Source organism: Anabrus simplex, chromosome 1, assembly GCF_040414725.1.
Source record: "Anabrus simplex isolate iqAnaSimp1 chromosome 1, ASM4041472v1, whole genome shotgun sequence".
NCBI lineage: Eukaryota > Metazoa > Arthropoda > Insecta > Orthoptera > Tettigoniidae > Anabrus > Anabrus simplex.
The window spans coordinates 1,676,549,076-1,676,566,896 of NC_090265.1; positions in this window are offsets into that span (position 1 = coordinate 1,676,549,076).

Sequence of the window (17,821 nt, forward strand, 5' to 3'; positions counted from 1 at the left end):
GTCACCAGTTCCCATAAAAAGTCAAAGATACACGACGTGTTTGAATCCAGACCTACATTCCTTAGGAGCACAAGGATTTCTAAATGTAAACATTTCTTAGCCAGCTGAACAGAAATATGACACAACATCTGAAAAATGGTAGTTTGTGTAAAAATATTGATGTTACAGTAATGATAATATTTTGCTTGTCTACTTTTCTCTATACAGCGGGAAGCAACAGTGATGTAAAAGTATAAGTTTTTGTTTGCTGAAATTAAATGTTACTCAGAAATATTTCCGCAGAGGTTGTGACTAATGAAAAGTATATACCTAAGTTCTAAAATATGAGTTTAAATTATAAGTTATGTATTAATGAAAATAATTATCGTATGGAGTTCCATAAAATAAAATAAATTCATTCAATTCCAGTTAATTCTAACCCGGTTTCTGATGTTAGAGGTGTTTTTTTTTTAAAAGTTCGTAATTAAGTACAAATAATTAACTAAAAAGTACGAAATTTAGTTGGAGGTCAAAAATTGTTTGATGTAACATCACTTTATGGCTTACCAATCATATAAAAATACGAAAATTGTGCTTAGTTTAGCCTTCACACAATCTTTTGTATTTTTCCAAAAGTCTAACCAATATGACACACACTCCTTTAAAAGGATATTCGTATTTTTTTGTTAGACACACTATACTCCACTCTACCCACCAGTACAGAAGCACGCTATTCTGAATACTTCTCTACACCAAGTATTGGTATCAGGAAGGGCAACCGACTGTCAAACAGGGTCAATTTCATGTGTGCGAAACTGTTTGCAATCCCACAATAGTGTCGGAAAAGTTGGAGGTAGAATAGAAAGAAGAAGATGAACACATGCGCCCTTCTGTATTCTTCAAATGTAAGCACGGATGAGCTGCTCCTGGCTCGTAGTGAGCATTGCTGTATCATGGGAATCCCGCTCTGTATTTGTATGAAAATTCTCGGAACGCCTCAGTGACCAGACTACTCTACCGCGTTATATACTTCAATATTGTTTGTTATTGATTTAATGAGTGGCTTCATTCAACACAAGTACAGGCCGGTCTTGTGTCTGTCAATATCATAACGCCATTAAAAGGGTCCTCTACAGGAAATGCATTACACAAATAAAACATTGTGTATATAACCACGAACAGGAACAGTGAATGCTATGAATGTATCAAAATGTTTCCCGTTTCCAAACAATGTCAAGTTTTATATTGTTCTAGAATGACCATTTTACTGTTTGTTGTGGTAACATAACAGAGGAAATCCATTAATTTTGTATGTAGAAAAATCCAGGCCTATAGGTTGTGCAGTCTAATATCAATTTGAGCCACCTCAAATTTAGATATTTACTCTAAAACAGGGGGCTTTGTCTTAGGTGCAAGCCTGTTCTTTTGAATATATTGAAGCTGAGAAACTTGATCATCCCATCAAAGGAATGCGAGGGGCTGAGAGTCACCTGAAGTCGTAACAACATATTTGTCTGCCATTGGTGTTTTCACTGCCAGTACTTATAGACATAATAGCGATGATGCTTGTAGTTTAAAGGGGCCTAACATCAAGGTCATCGGCTCCTAATGGTACGAAATGAAATGGCAACAAAAAGTTCAAAATCATCCGCTAACCAAAATAGGAAAATGTCATGAAAAATGAATGGATGGACATGAACAAAAAAACCAACAAAAACAATAAACAAACACAAAAACAGTGGATCCGACGCAGAAAAGATCATAAATAATAGTATCACTGACCAAGGGACCACTTATAAAGCATAATCCTGAATCGAGAATGCAAAGACATAATAGCTTTTGGGCTTATGCCGTGTCATGCCGTTTCTTGACACAGCGTAATCCCAAAAGCCTATATCCTATTAATATACTTGTCTAATTCAGGTTAGTGGAACCAGTCTGTTTTGGTGTCTATTTCAGACTAAACCTGCTTCAAATGGTTTACATTGCCATTTTCGCATGTTGTTGTTTGAGTGATCAGTCCATAGACTGGCTTGATTGCATATCCTCCTCTATTTCGAAATCTCCCTCTCTAATCGTTCGTAAATTCTGAGGATCGTGATCTCCGAGGAGGTGATTGGTCACTTGTTTCCATCTCTTACGGTCCACGATCAGACATGTTGCACCAAAGAGGTTCAACGCAGTTATATTCTTGATAGTGTTCGACCATCGAGGGGGAACTCGTCCAATATATCTCTTGCCGGGAACTTTTCCAAGAATGATAAGTTCTTTATGCTCGCACACGGCGCATAGGGTGTCCAAAGAATGGTAAAACTCCTTGTTTGCATGTTGATGATAATCTAATTCTATGGTTAAGCTGGTTTGTAATGGAATCATTGGTGCGATAAGCTGCCCAAGGTGAACGTAACATTCTTCGCCAGCACCACATTTCTGAGCAATTGATTGTCTGTAGTTACGTAACGTGGAGCGTCCACGTCTCGGCTCCATAGAGGAAAACTGAAAATACTAGACCGGATACTACTCTCATTTTCATTGGTAACGTGATAGACCGATCATTCCATAAATGGTACAAATTTGTCATTGCATTAATTTAAAAATTAAATTTTCGAACACTTTTCATTGTTAACTGTGAATCGTTATTGGAGGAATAATAGAGTGACTTCTGTTCACGTCGAGTACTTGAGTTGTACCTTTCATATATTGCAAAGTGACAAATTCTACTTCTCTCACTCTTGACGTGCAATTGAATTGGAACGTGTAAATTCGGGAAGGAAATAAGGGAAGATAATTTGCAGTTTTAGAATATTGTCTATTTTAATACACAAGGAAGGAAAATTATTTAAATGCTATACGCTTTAAAGGTATATATTTCAAGTATTTTTAATGTGTGTTCTCCCAGGGGTGGCAGTACAGTAGTTGAGTTTGATTCAAGGTGCAGCTAAGCCAATGCGGGGAGCTCGCAGTTGCGACCAACAGTATTCTGTAAAAAAAAAAGGTCATCTCTCGAACGAAGCTGTCTTTGCACTGTTTTCAGACCAACTTTGCTTTACAGGAGTGAACGCTGGGTGGACTCAGAATATCTTATTCAAAACTTTGAAGTAACAGACATGAAAGCACCTAGAATGATCGCTGGTACAATCAGGTGGGAACAATGGCAGGAGGGTACTCGGAATGAGGAGATAAAGGCTAAGTTATAAGTGAACTCGATTGTTGAAGCTATACGCATAAACTGGCTTAGGTGGTGGAACCATGTGAGGCTAATACAAGAGGCTAGGTCACCTAGGAGTATAATGGACGCGATCATGGAGGGTAAGAGAAGTACCTGGTGACCAAGACGGTGATTACAGTTATACTCAGATTCAAATGATTTGAAGATAAGAAATAAGTACATAACTATACGAGGCCAAAGAACTGGTTATAAATATATGATTATAATGGCGTTTAGTGAATTCACAGACGCTTGCAGACTGAACGCTGAAAGGCATTACATCTAACGTGAAGAGGTATGTATTATTAATTACAATGTGCTACTTCCGAACATGCTCATTTTGGAAGTTAATGTCTAATTGACAGACGTGTAACGCACATTTTATGGACTTAACACCCTCTGTCCAGTTCATTGAGACTTGTGAATAGAAATATGTAGTTTCCTGAAATGTAAGGTAGTGAACATGGTAATACTGCTTAAGATGTCGTAAGGCAGACAGTTAAAAATATGGGGGATGTAACTTAATAAATGTTGGCTGCTCACGGAACACGAATACTGATTATTATATAGAAGAAAGGCCAGACACGATCACATTCAGCTAAAAGAAGGAGCGGAGAATCAGATGGAAAATGTTTAAAAATGCAAGAGACGTGCTAATATTAACCAAGAGCTGAAAGTCTTCAAATGTGTACTTTCAATGAGAGATGGTTATATGGTAGTGATATTAATTCATCGATATTGGCTGCCTAAATTATAGCACTGCAGTACATTTGCATATAGATAGCTGAGATTATTATTATTATTATTATTATTATTATTATTATTATTATTATTATTATTATTATTATTATTATTATTATTATTATTATTATTATTATTATTATTATTCCTCCCCTGTGAACCACGTGATCTTGCCGCGGTGGGGAGGCTTGCGTGTCCCAATGAAGCAGGTAGCCGGGCCGTAGAAGCAACCATATCGGATTGGTATCTGTCGAGAGACCAGACTCAGGCAAATGCTGGGGCTGTACCTTAATTAAAGCCACGGCCGCTTCCTTCCCACTCCCAGCCCTTTCCTGTCCCATCGTCGCCATAAGAACTATCTGCGTCGGTGCGACGTAAAGCAACTACAAAAGAAGAAAGAGACCAGACTAACGGATGGTTAATCGAAAGGGGGGTAGCAGCCTTTCGGAAGTTGCAAGGTGGCACTCTAGATGATTGACTGATATGGTCTTGTAATATTACTTAACACGGCTTAGTTATGTTGATACTGCAACACGGCTGAAAGCAACGGGAAACTACAGTCGTAACTAACTCCAGAGGACATGCAGCTCTCTCTGTATGAGTGATGTACTGATGATGGCTTCCTCCCGGGTAAAATATTCCGGAGGTAAAATAGTCCTCCATTCGGATCTCCTGGGGGGAGGGGACTACACGAGAGAGGGGAGCAATCATCAAGAAGATGGATACTGACATTCTCCGAGTCTGAGCATAGAATGTTATAAGTTTGAATCTTTGTGGTAGGTTAGAGAATCTGAAAAGAGAGATGTGTAGACTAAAAGATGTAGTTGGTGTAAGTGAAGTACGTTGGCAGGAAGAGAAGGAATTTTGGTCAGGCAACTACAAAATTATCAACACAAAATCTAAGATAGGGAAATGCAGGAGTTGGTTTAATAATGAATAACAAAATAGGGCAGCGGGTGAGCTACTACGACCAGGGTTGTGAAAGGATTATTGTTGTCAAGATAGACACCAAGCCAATGCACAAGAAAATAGTGCGGGTCTATATGCCTACCAGTTCAGCGGATGATGAAGAAATCGAAAGAATATACGAAGAGATAGAAGATTGAGTAAAATGTGCAAAAGATGACGAGAATCTAGTAGTGATGGGAGACTGGAATGCAGTGGATTGAAAGAGGAAGCCGGCTGGCTGAATTCTGCACCGATCATAATTTAGTCCTTGCTAGCACTTGGTTCGAACACCACAAACGACGGCTGTATACATGGACGAGACCTGGAGACACTGTAAAGTATCAAATAGACTTCATTATGATTAGGCAGAGATTCAGAAACCAGGTGTTGGATTGCAAGACTTTCCCAGGAGCAGATATGGACTCTGCCCACAACCTGTTCGTCATGAAGTACCATCTGAAATTGAAGAAATTGAAGAAAGGAAGAAATGCAAGAAGACGGCATCTAGACAAGTTGAAATAAAAGAGTGTGACGGATTGTTTCAAGGTACATGTAACACGAGGACTAAATGAAGAGGCTGAAGGAAACACAGTAGAGGAAATTTGGGCAGTCATGAAGAATGAGATAAGTAAGGATGCTGAAGAAAGGAAGAAAGGAAAGATTAATTAAGAATCAGTGGATAACTCAAGAGATACTAGACCTGACTAAAGAGCGGCGAAAGTACAATAATGCAAAAAATGAGGAGGGGAGAAAGGAATACAGGCGAATAAAATATGAAGTAGATAGAAAGTGCAGGACATCTAAGGAAGAATGGCTGAAAGAGAAGAGAAAGGATGTTGAAGGTTGTATGATCCTAGGAAAGGTAGATTCTGCATACAGGAAAATCAAGGAAACCTCTGCAGAAAGTAAAACTAGGTTTATAAATATTAAAAGTTCAGGTGGAAGACCACTTCTAGGGAAAGAAGACAAGTCAGAAAGATAGCAGGAATATATCCAACAATTGTGTGAAGGTAAAGAAATAGATGATTGTGTTCTGGAACAAGAAGAGGCTGTTGATACTGATGACATTGGGGACCCAATTTTGAGGTCAGAATTCGACAAAGCTTTGAGAGACCTAAGCAGGAACAAGGCACCGGGTAATGATGACATACCCTCATAATTACTGACTGCCTTCGGAGAAACCAGCATGCAGAAGTTATTCCGCTTAGTGTGTGAGGTACGTGATACAGGAGAAGTGTCATCCGATTTTCGGTAGAATGTTGTTATACCTATTCCCAAGAAAGCCGGTGCTGACAAGTGTGAAAACTACCGCATCATTAATTTAGTATCTGCAAAATTTTTACACGTGTTATTCACAGAACAATGGAAGGACAAGTTGAAAATGACTTGGCAGATCAATCTGGATTCAGAAAAAGTGTTGGAACAGGTGAAGCAATCCTGACTTAATGTCTGAATTTAGAGGACCGAATTAAGAATGAAAAGCCCGCATACATGGCTTTCGTAGATCTAGAAGAGGCATTCGATAATGTTGATTGGCCCAAGCTGTTTGAGATTCTGAAGGTGATCGGGATGAGATACCGAGAACGATGAATTATCTACAACCTGTATAAAAATCAGTCTGCAGTGATAAGAATCGAGGGCTTTGAAAAAGAAGCAGCAATCCAGAAAAGAGTGAGGCAAGACTGCAGTTTGTCCCCTCTCCTATTCAGTGTTTTAATAAAACATGCAATAGAGGAAATCAAAGAGGAATTTGGAAAGGGAATCGAAGTCCAATGAGAGGAAATCAAAACCTTGAGATTTACCGGTACCAATGATATTGTTATTTTATCTCACTCTGCAAAAGATCTGGAGAAACTGATGAATTGTATAGAGAGAGTCCTGGAGAAGGAATACGAAATGAAAATAAACAGGTCCAAAACAAAGGTAATGGAGTGCGGTCGAAGAAAGTCAGGTGATGCAGGGAATATTAGACTAGGAAATGAAGTCTTAAAGGAAGATAAATATTTTTACTTGGGTAGTAAAATAACTAATGATGGTAGAAGTACATAAAATGCAGACTAGTACAAGCAAGGAAGGCCTTTCTCAAGAAAAGAAATTTGTTCACCTCGAACATTGATATAAGAAATATAAACATGTATTTCAGGAAATTCCTCTGGAGCGTCGCATTATACGGAAGTGAAACATAGTCGATAACTAGGTCAGAAAGAAAGAGAATGGAGGCTTTTTTCTTGCTATTTTGCTTAACGTCGCACCGATACAGATATGTCTTATGGCGACGATGGGATAGGAAAGGACTAGGAGGTGGAAGGAAGCGGCCGTGGCCTTAATTAAGGTACAGCCCTGGCATTTGCCTGGTGTGAAAGTAGGAAACCACGGAAAACCATATTCTGGGCTTTCGACAGTGGGGCTGACTTACAGAAAGCTGTCATTCTGAACACCTGCCGCATGATAAGAACCTTCCTATCACAACAATGGAGGTCTGGCGAACTTGACAACAGTCCATCTCCTGATAGCTGAACCGCCACGGCAAGTGAAATGCGAATAATAATAATAATAATAATAATAATAATAATAATAATAATAATAATAATAATAATAATAATAATAATAATAATAATAATAATAACAGCGATCTGTACCAGCATATGGAGAGGATAACGGACACGATTCGGAAAAGGAGGATTCATTTTTATGTCCATATAGCACGCATGAGCACACAGAGACAGACCAATAGGATCTTTTCCTACTTTCTTAACAAGAAAAGCAAGGGACCCTGGTTTATCGAAGTTGAAAAAGACATTCAGGAAATAGAAATCACACTCGAAGACATCCAGAAACGTGCTCCTCTCCAGAAAAAGCTCCAGGGATACAAGAGGTTCCAAGAAAGGCCAAAGTTGAAAACAGGCAAGAAGTGGACTGGTGAAAGAAGGGAGGCTCACAGAACGAGAATGCGTGAGTACTGGGGAAGAATTAAAGCTCAGGGATGCAAACGGTTGAAATAACGTGGTCCACAGCAGGCAGAAACGAAGAAAGAATAATAATAATAATAATAATAATAATAATAATAATAATAATAATGTTGTTTGAGTCATCAGTCCATAGACTGGTTTGATACAGCCCTCCATGCCATCCTATCCTGTGCTAACTTTTTCATTTCTGCATAACTACTACATCCTACATCTGCTCTAATCTGTTTGTCATATTCGTATTTGGGCTATCCTTACCGTTCTTACCACCTACACTTCCCTAAAAATCCAACTGTAGAAGTTCTGGGTGTCTTAATATGTGCCCTATCATTCTATCTCTTCTTATTGTCAATTTAGCCAAATCGATCTCCCCTCACCAATTCGATTCAGCATCTCCTTGTCGTGATTCTCTCTACCCATTCACCTTAATAATTCTTCTGTAAAACCACATTCCAAAAGCTTCCATTACCGAGCTCGATAGCTGCAGGCGCTTAAGTGCAACCAGTATCCAGTATTCGGGAGATAGTGGGTTCGAACCCTAGTGTCGGCAGCCCTGAAGATGGTTCTCCGTGGTTTTCCACTTTCACACTAGGCAAATGCTGGGGCTGTACCTTAATTAAGGCCACGGCCGCTTCTTTCCCACTCCCAGGCCATTCCTACCCCATAGTTGAGTGCCTGAGTGTTATGAAGGGTGTTGCTCATAGGATCAGTCGTGCTGCAGTAGCACCTTCTGGTTCAGTGAGGAAAGCAATGGCAAACTACCTCACTCCTTATCTTGCCTGGTACGCCTCATCTGGGCTCTGCCATTGGTTTTTGCAGTTTCCCTATAACTGAATAGACTTTGGTGGTGCTATCTGAGGATCCAACCAGCCTCTGGGCTGATGGCTTAACAGGCAGTTGTCAGAAGACCTATTTTTGTCCATGCGACGTAAATCAACTTGTAAAAAAAAATATGAACTTAGCTTAAATCGGCAAGTGCTGTGAACTACATTTTGAACGTCTCGGAGCAGGTGAAGCCCCTTCAGGGACTGTTCCAGATTTTTGCGTACCAGCCGTGTTGTTCTAATGAGAACGCTGGTACTATCGTTACCTTCTCCACTCGTCCTTGATCTTCAACTGACTTGATATTTCTGCAGCTTCGGTTGATAAGCTGACTATATATTTGAGATTCAGAGCACTGATACCAAACCAACCAAACCCCATGACGTAACAGCACCGAAGGGCCATGGTCTACCAAGCGACCGTTGCTCAGCCCGAAGGCCTGTACATTATGAGGTGTCGTGTGGTCAGCACGGCGAATCCTCTCGGCCGTTATTCTTGGCTTTCTAGACCAGGGCCGCCGTCTCACCGTCAGAGAGCTCCTCAATTGTAATCACGTAGGCTGAGTGGACCTCGAACCAGACCTTAGATCCAGGTAAAAATCCCTTACCTTGCCGGGAATCGAACCTCGAACACCCGATTAAAATGCAGGCACACTACCCCTACACCACGGGGCCGGAGCTAATTTGGACATTGACCATTATCAGTGTGGTCTCATAGATCACTATGTGGTCTCTTGTACGCTACATTTCTGTCAGTCAAGTTGGTCCTGTACGAATACAGTGTGTATCTGCTGTATTTTTTTTTTGCAATTATGAGGATTAAGATTTCTTGATAAATTATAGTCCCATTTTCTGTGTCAGCCTTGCTTAATGTTGTGTGATATCAACAACGCCAAGGTTTCTGCGTTTGCTGGGGATATTCATTCAATCGAGTGCACTTTTTGGGTGATGGTACTGTAGTATTGCCATATGGAATAATTTGTTGACGTATTTCGATGTTTTTATCACTCCGTTTTATTACATCTAACCTGTATGTGATACAGATTAAGGTGTACTTATTCACAGCTAAACAGGTTGTGCGAATTCAGGGAAGCCCTCTCGATCGAATTAATTCTTCTCACAAATTAAGTTTGCTACTATTTGTTAATGTTTGCATGATCCACCAATTTACTTTGATGAACACCGAGATGCTTGTACATCTCATCAGACTCCAGAGAACGGATAACTTCATTCGTGGTAGCTTGATAGGCCATGCTCAAAATCAGTCTATGCCTTTCGATACGCTCAATACTACACTTACTGACTCCAAATTTTATACCTTCACTTGTAGTCTGTACATACTAGTACTGAACATCTAATGTTACATGTCTCACTATTTTCTTCTCCATATTCCAGGCATTAGATGGTGATCGTTAGGCAGTAATGGGTTAGAATGTAAATTTACTAAAGCAGGTGACAAGTATAGCCTAGATAATAGGAAAGGAATTATCCACTTTTCAATACAAAATTAAATGGAATGACTAAAAATTACACCATAGGAGCGCTTTCGATCCTTGCCTAGGTTCATCTTCAGTCATGTAATTTAAAATCTCCAAGTTATGACTGTGATGCTTTGGATTATAAAAAATATATCGACGGCTTACTTCTAAAACCTCGTATCTCACAAAGCTTTTTCCACCCATTACTTTCCTTAAGACTGGTCACGCCTCCCAGCCATGTATTGATATGCAGCCCATCAGAACAATTTTCGTTGTATTCACTTTCCTGTGCTATTCTGTAAAGGAAAATGAACCTTAAATGCATTATACTGTAGGAGTGCGTAAATACGTGAAAACAACATCCCTACTATACAGTATGGTAAGGTCCATTTTCCTTTACGCACCAGCATAGGAAATTGATCACAAATTGTTCTGATGGACTGCATATCCATATGTGGCCGGGAGGCGTGGGTAGCCTTAAGTAAAATAATGCGTGGGAAGTGCATCGCGACATACGAGGTTTTAGAAGTAAGCCGACGATATCCGATAACATGTATCCAGTAATTTTATCAATATCATTTCAAGAAGACAGTCACGGTAGAGCTGAACTGTGGACCAAGTTGGACGTGCATGTGGTGATTAAATGTGATCAGAAAGGTGCTTTTATGACGACCATTCATGTGCGACTTTCAAATAGGTTAACATAAACGAATTTTGACAAAGCTTTTATCGTATGACATATAGTAATTTAAAGTATTTTTAATTTCTGTGTATGTAGTATTTTAACGCGTTTTCATGTTTTAGATGTGTTTCTCCAGGTTTTAAACATTTTGTATAGTTTTATTAACTTGCTGATTTTAAATTAAATGGCTGGAGATGACCATACGCAAGGTCAATACCAGTCCCATACATATGACACGGTGTGATTTTTAGTTATTCCTTAAAATTTTGTATTTAAAGGTGGATAATTCCTCTCCTATTCTCTTAAACACTGTGTCAATACGGATCAAATATGACGTTTCTTACGATAAGTATACAGTAGTCTGTTTGTCTGTCTGAGCACGTTTTCATTCCCCACCCTGAAGGGGTGGGGCGGGCCACCTCTGGCCAAGAGATGCGGGCGGGTTGGGGAGATGTGAAGGAAGAAGGAGGTGGGTAAAATGATTTACAGTAGTCTAGCTTGCACAATGGGTATGCTATGAGTTTTGAAAAATCATTTGGGGGTACTGCCATTCAGAACCCCTACAATTTATGTTATTCGCGCTACATGTCCTAATAATCAGATTACTTTACATTATAAGCTATAACTGCCCACAAATCGGAAGTGTAGTGATCATCAATAGCTCTTTTAGTCTTGTTTTGGAGGAGGCAGAAATGTTTATATCACCAATGTATCCGAATGTGGGATGTGACGCATTTCTCCATTTCTAATGCAAACTTAGATATCTAAAACCATTTAATTCATATTTAGAAGTGTTAAGAGAGGGTTTAAAACCGGAAATAGAACACATAGGACTTCAGGTATCCCTTTGAAATACGCCTATTGTAAATGAAAATCATACATTCAAACAGAATTTTGGCAATGTTGGATGTGCACCATTGAGTCAACACTCTCTGTCTACGAATCCCACAATTGATGGATTTACCCCTAAAAAAATCAGTCAACAGTCTCGTATCATTCACCACTGATGTAAATTTAGGACAGTCCTCAAGGTGGCAAATACCCTGTCAGTTGTTTACCTATCATTTTCTGAAATAATTGCAAAGAAGTTTGAAATTTATCGAACATCTACTTCGGTAAAATGTTTCAATCCCTAACTCTTATCCCTATAAAAGTATATTTGCCACAATTTGACTTCCTATATTACAACTCTATCTTCGTTTCGTCGTTTAATAAACAATACCTCGTATAATAAATTATTATAATTTAAAAAGCATCTTTCTAATACACAAAATCCTTATAATTAGGATGATTTATGTTACCTATTGCTGATGATGCACACTAAGATTGAGCGAAACATGTCCAATTTGTAATCAAAATGGTTTCATCCTAATTATAAGGATTTTGTGTATTGGAAAGGTGGTTTTTTAATTATAATAATTTATTACTCTGAACTCCAATACGTTTGTAAAATGAGATTTATAACTTGTAATACCTCGTATGTCACAATGACCTTCGTATCCATTAGTTTGCTTAAGATTGGTCACATCTTCCAGTCACTCGTATATGCAGTCCATCAGAACAATTTTCGTTGTCTAATAAGTGAAGTTTTCACGGTGTGTAGAATTATTTGGTTCTTTTTCCGGGTTGAACAGTGTTGTTGTTTTCTATACATTAGAAGAAAGATATAAAATAAGCAATTCTTGGTTGCCCGTCATACATATATTAAGACATACCGACCACAGCATAAACACGCAGGTCGAACCTCCAATTACATAACGGCGCGGGCAAGCCCCACTACCTGGCTGTGACGCATACTTTCCAGAATTCTCACGAGACAGCCAGGGGACTTAGGTCAGCCAGAAAGGCCAGGATATATAAGACCAAGGTCGGGAACCATTCTTGTAGTGTGATTGCTGCCTGGGAGACTGATTTCCTCGGATCGAGTACGGGTATTTTAGTCGCCTTGACAAAGAATACCGCAATGTATTCGAAACAACGGGAAACTGTACGTAATGTACAGACAACAACAACGCGGTTCAATCCGGAAAAAGAAACAAATGATTTTCCTACGTTTATGTGCAAAGGAAAATGAATCTTATCGTACTGTAGGGAGGTATGTTTTCATGACGTATTTCAGCACTCCTACTGTCTACATTATTTAAGGATCATTGTCCTTTACACTGCTGACCGTATCCAAAATAGGAAGAAAAACTGGATAGGGCATAATCTAAGACACAACACCTTACTACGAGTAGCAATTGAAGGGATGATAAAAGGAAAACGAGGAAGAGGAAGGAGACGATATCAGTTATCAGACAGCATTAGAAAAAGAAAGGAAGATTATGCAGAAGTGAAGAAAAGGGCACAAGATCGAGAGATATGGAGGTCACACCCATGATTGGACCTGCCGAATGGCAGTACAACCTATGATGATGATGATGATGATGATGATGATGTCCTTTACACCTTTGCATAGAGAAATGAGCACAATGAAGGTTGTTCTCATGGACTGCATATCAATATGTGGCTAGGCGTGACCAGTCTTTAAGGAAAATAATCGACAGAAAGAATATTGTGACTTACGATATTGTTCTTTTCCGTACATATGAGGACTGTCTGTTCAAAAATTGTTATTTCCACAATAAGGAACTTGTGAGAAAAGCGCAAGAAACGTAAAATAAAAGGCACTTCGAACGTACCCTTCATCGGGTTTGGCACAAATTTTAAGGAATTGCATCTTTCTGGTCTGGATTGCTTATGGCAATCGGCAATATTCAACTACTGTAATGCAAGCGGACGAAATACTGATTTAATTTCTGGAAGTGGGAATAGCACCTCTTGAACAGAAAAACCACTCAAACAGATTCGTCTACTAACATCATTCCACGTCATTTCTAACGAGGGTGTTTACATCGTTTAATGTGATCATACATTGTCAATCAATCAATCAATCAATCAATCAATCAATCAATCAATCAATCAATCAATCAATCAATCAATCAATCAATCAACCAATCAATCAATCAATCAATCAATCAATCAATCAATCAATCAATCAATCAATCAATCAATCAATCAATCAATCAATCAATCAATCAATCAATCAATCAATCAATCAATCAATCAATCAATCAATCAATTCACTTTCAGTTATTTACCTTCCCTTTTCTTACATGTCTTGAAAGAACTTTGAAATTTATCTATAATTACCCTTGATAATTTTTTCTATCACTTATTCCTCGTCCTGTCGATGAATTTTCCCCCAATTTGTCTTCTTTAATTCTAAGTTTATCTTCCTATCATGATATTCGCTACATTAAATAGCTCCGTTATGGACTCATATGACTTACAGTATGTATAGTTTATACGGTTCTGAGAAAAAAGTAAGTTTAGCCACAATTTCCAAGTTGTCCTGGTGGCTTCCTTAGTTGCACACCTCTTTTTTTTAAATCGATAATATGTGAGTCCAACCATCACCACTTCGATCTATCTCTGCTTCCCTTATCCTCCATGGCGTTGTTATCTTAGGTACCAATTCTCCTACATTCACCTCACATGATCACACCAAGGAAACTCTTTTTTGCGTACCGCTTCATCAATCGAGGTTTTTTTTCTAACTTAACTTTTGTACCATAATCCCTCCAGCTTCTTATAGCAGTTATTATTCTCACTAATTCCATATCTGTTACTTCCAGCTTGAGAGTCATGAGTCCACACAGCTTTCTCTCCCGTACCGAGGGAGTGGCCGCGAGGTTTGGGTCACGCACCTTTCAGCTTGCATTTATATAAATTTATGTCAGTAGGTAAGAAATTCAACAGAACTGAATGCCAGATTGGTGATACAAAGCTAGAACAGGTCGATAATTTCAAGTATTTAGGTTGTGTGTTCTCCCAGGATGGTAATATAGTAAGTGAGATTGAAGCAAGGTGTAATAAAGCTAATAAATGCAGTGAGCTCGCAGTTGCGATCAACAGTATTCTGTAAGAAGGAAGTCAGCTCCCAGACGAAACTATTTTTACATCGGTCTGTTTTCAGATCAACTTTGCTTTACGGGAGCGAAAGCTGGATGGACTCAGGATATCTTATTCATAAGTTAGAAGTAACAGACATGAAAGTAGCAAGAATGATTGCTGGTACAAACAGGTGGGAACAATGGCAGGAGGGTACTCGGAATGAGGAAAAAAGGCTAATTTAGGAATGAACTCCGTGGATGAAGCTGTACGCATAAGCCGGCTTCGGAGGTGGGGTCATGTGAGGCGAATGGAGGAGGATAGGTTACCTAGGAGAATAATGGACTCAGCTATGGAGGGTGAGAAGTAGAGGGAGACTAAGACGACGATGGTTAGACTCGGTTTCTAACGATTTAAAGATAAAAGGTATAGAACTAAATGAGGCCACAACACTAGTTGCAAATCGAGGATTGTGGCGACGTATAGTAAATTCACAGAGGCTTGCAGACTGAACGCTGAAAGGCATAACAGTCGATAGTGATAATGTATGTATGTATGTGATAAACGGTGCATGTATGCTAAACTATGAACATCAAACGTGAAACATTACTGCCTTGTCTAACCTCTACTACCACTTTCAACCAAAAATCATTTTGCAATAGTTCTTCACTGCCATCCGGTTGTCAGCATAAATGCCTTTGATTGACTGTAATGATTTATCGAAGAATATAAACTCAACATATTCTCCAACGTGTACTGAAACACATGATGTCTATCTTATTACCAGGCGGGTATATATGAGGGGAACTGGATGATAAGGAGGAGATATGAAACACGCACTCCACTCCAGTCCACGCCGCCATGTTGGCAGCGTTAAACGATCGTTACTCGCGTCACACTTGCATACGCAGCGTCACTCTGCTCCAGGAACGGGCTAGACATCAGATTTTACTGCTATTGTCGCCTCGACAGACAATGCATTTGCAGGTACAGTGTGTTCCAGCAACTCTATCCAAGAGTTTATAAATAAGTGATTGACGGATGTCCAGGAGAATTTAATAAACAATTTGTATGTTATAATATATCCACATAAAATTAATATATTTAAAAGTGTATAGTGCGTCAAGACGCATAGCCCAGACTCTAACAAATAAAGAGTGAAACAATTAGAGTATAGTTGATATACACTAATTTCCTTAACTCGCACAATGGGGTGAAAAATAAAATAAAATTCATATTGTTATTGTAAGAGATTCAAGGGACTACAATTCTTCCATCTCCCATTTGTTAAACATTTTACTTTCTCTTGGTTGGTACAAAGTCAAATTTTCGTCCCATTGTTTACATTTTCACTGTCAACAGTTTCATATTACAGGATATTTCAAAATGAATATCGGGGTTTCAAGGCTCTGTACTGTTTATTACATCGAACTTACATTTGTAAATGATACATCAAGTGAAAGAGGAACTCAAATAATTTGTCCTACAAGTGTTCATTGTGATCACCGTTCGTCATACGGCACATATCTAGTCGATAGCCGAACTCGTCCCAAACCTTGCTCAGTGTGTCTGGAGTAATTGTTGCAACAGCTGCCTCAATCCTGTTTCTTAGATCGCTCACGTCAGCCGCCAGCGGAGATATAAACACATGATCCTTGCCGAATCCCCAAAGGTGGCAATCGCATGGCGTCAGGTCGGGTGAATGTGAAGGCCATACGAAAGAAGCTCTATCTATGAGTGTGCACTCGTCCACTTTGGTGAAATATCGTTGTCATTTCGTCACTGAACACGGCCCGATCTAGAAAATCTTCAGCGTTATACAGCAACATACGCTTTGCAAAGCTGGCACGTTAATCGTAGTCTGTATACCTTAGAGCTTGTACCAACCGTAAACAATAATAATAATAATGCTATTTGCTTTACGTCTCACTAACTACTTTTACTGTTTTCGGAGACACCGAGTTGCCGGAATTTTGTCAGGCAGGAGTTGTTTACGTGCCAGTAAATTTGCCGACACTAGGCTGACGTAATTGAGCACCTTCAAATACCACCGGACTCAGCCAGGATCGAACCTGCCAAGTTGGGGTCAGAAGGCCAGCGCCTCAAACTCTGAGCCACTCAGCCCTGCCCAAACGTAAACGATAAGGACGTAATGTTAAGCATCTCCTTAAAATTGACACTGGCGTCACCGGAACTGCTAATTCACGACTATCCCTCTGAACTGATTTCTAGGGGCTACGAGTGAACGACTCTCTCACTCGTTCAACACGTGCTTCCTTTTTATTGGTCGTCCGGTACTCTTCCCTTTGCAAAGGTAGCCGGTATCTTCAAACTTATGATACCATTTACGGACGTTATAATCACTTGGAGGATTGCAATGGAACTTAATACGAAAAGCACCTTACACTCTAACAACAGATTCGGTCCTTGCAAACTATAAAACACAAAAAAAGCTTTCTGTTCCTCAGTCGCCATTTTTGCTACTAGGGCTACTGGCTACTAGACACAGGAACCAGTGCATGCACACTGGTACGAAAACTTTTGGAACAAACAGACTGAGTTGCTCCTTCGTTTGATGTATTATTTATAATTGTAAGTTTAATGTAATAAGAACTACAGAGTATTAAAACCTCGATAATCATTTTAAAACGCAGTGTAATTTATGATCTGAAAATTGCCATTTCAGTGCGATAAAATTATTTTATATCATTATTATTATTATTATTATTATTATTATTATTATTATTATTATTATTATTATTATTATTATTATTATTATTATTATTACTGTGTTTTTGTGGATTACAGAGCCGCATGAAGGTGAGGGCATGAATGGGTCAAAATAAGACAATCAGAAGATTAATTTATAACTTTAAGATTAGAGCTATATTTTCTTTTTTTCCTATTTTTGGTTTCTTTTCGGATGTTAAACTTTACCAAACAATTCGCTAAGCGAAAACAAGTCAGTGTGACATAACTAGCTCGTTAGTTTAGGTACAATGTAGGAGAAAATAGAATAATAAAAATATTGTCAATTAAAAATCTGTGCTGAAAGCCCCCAATTC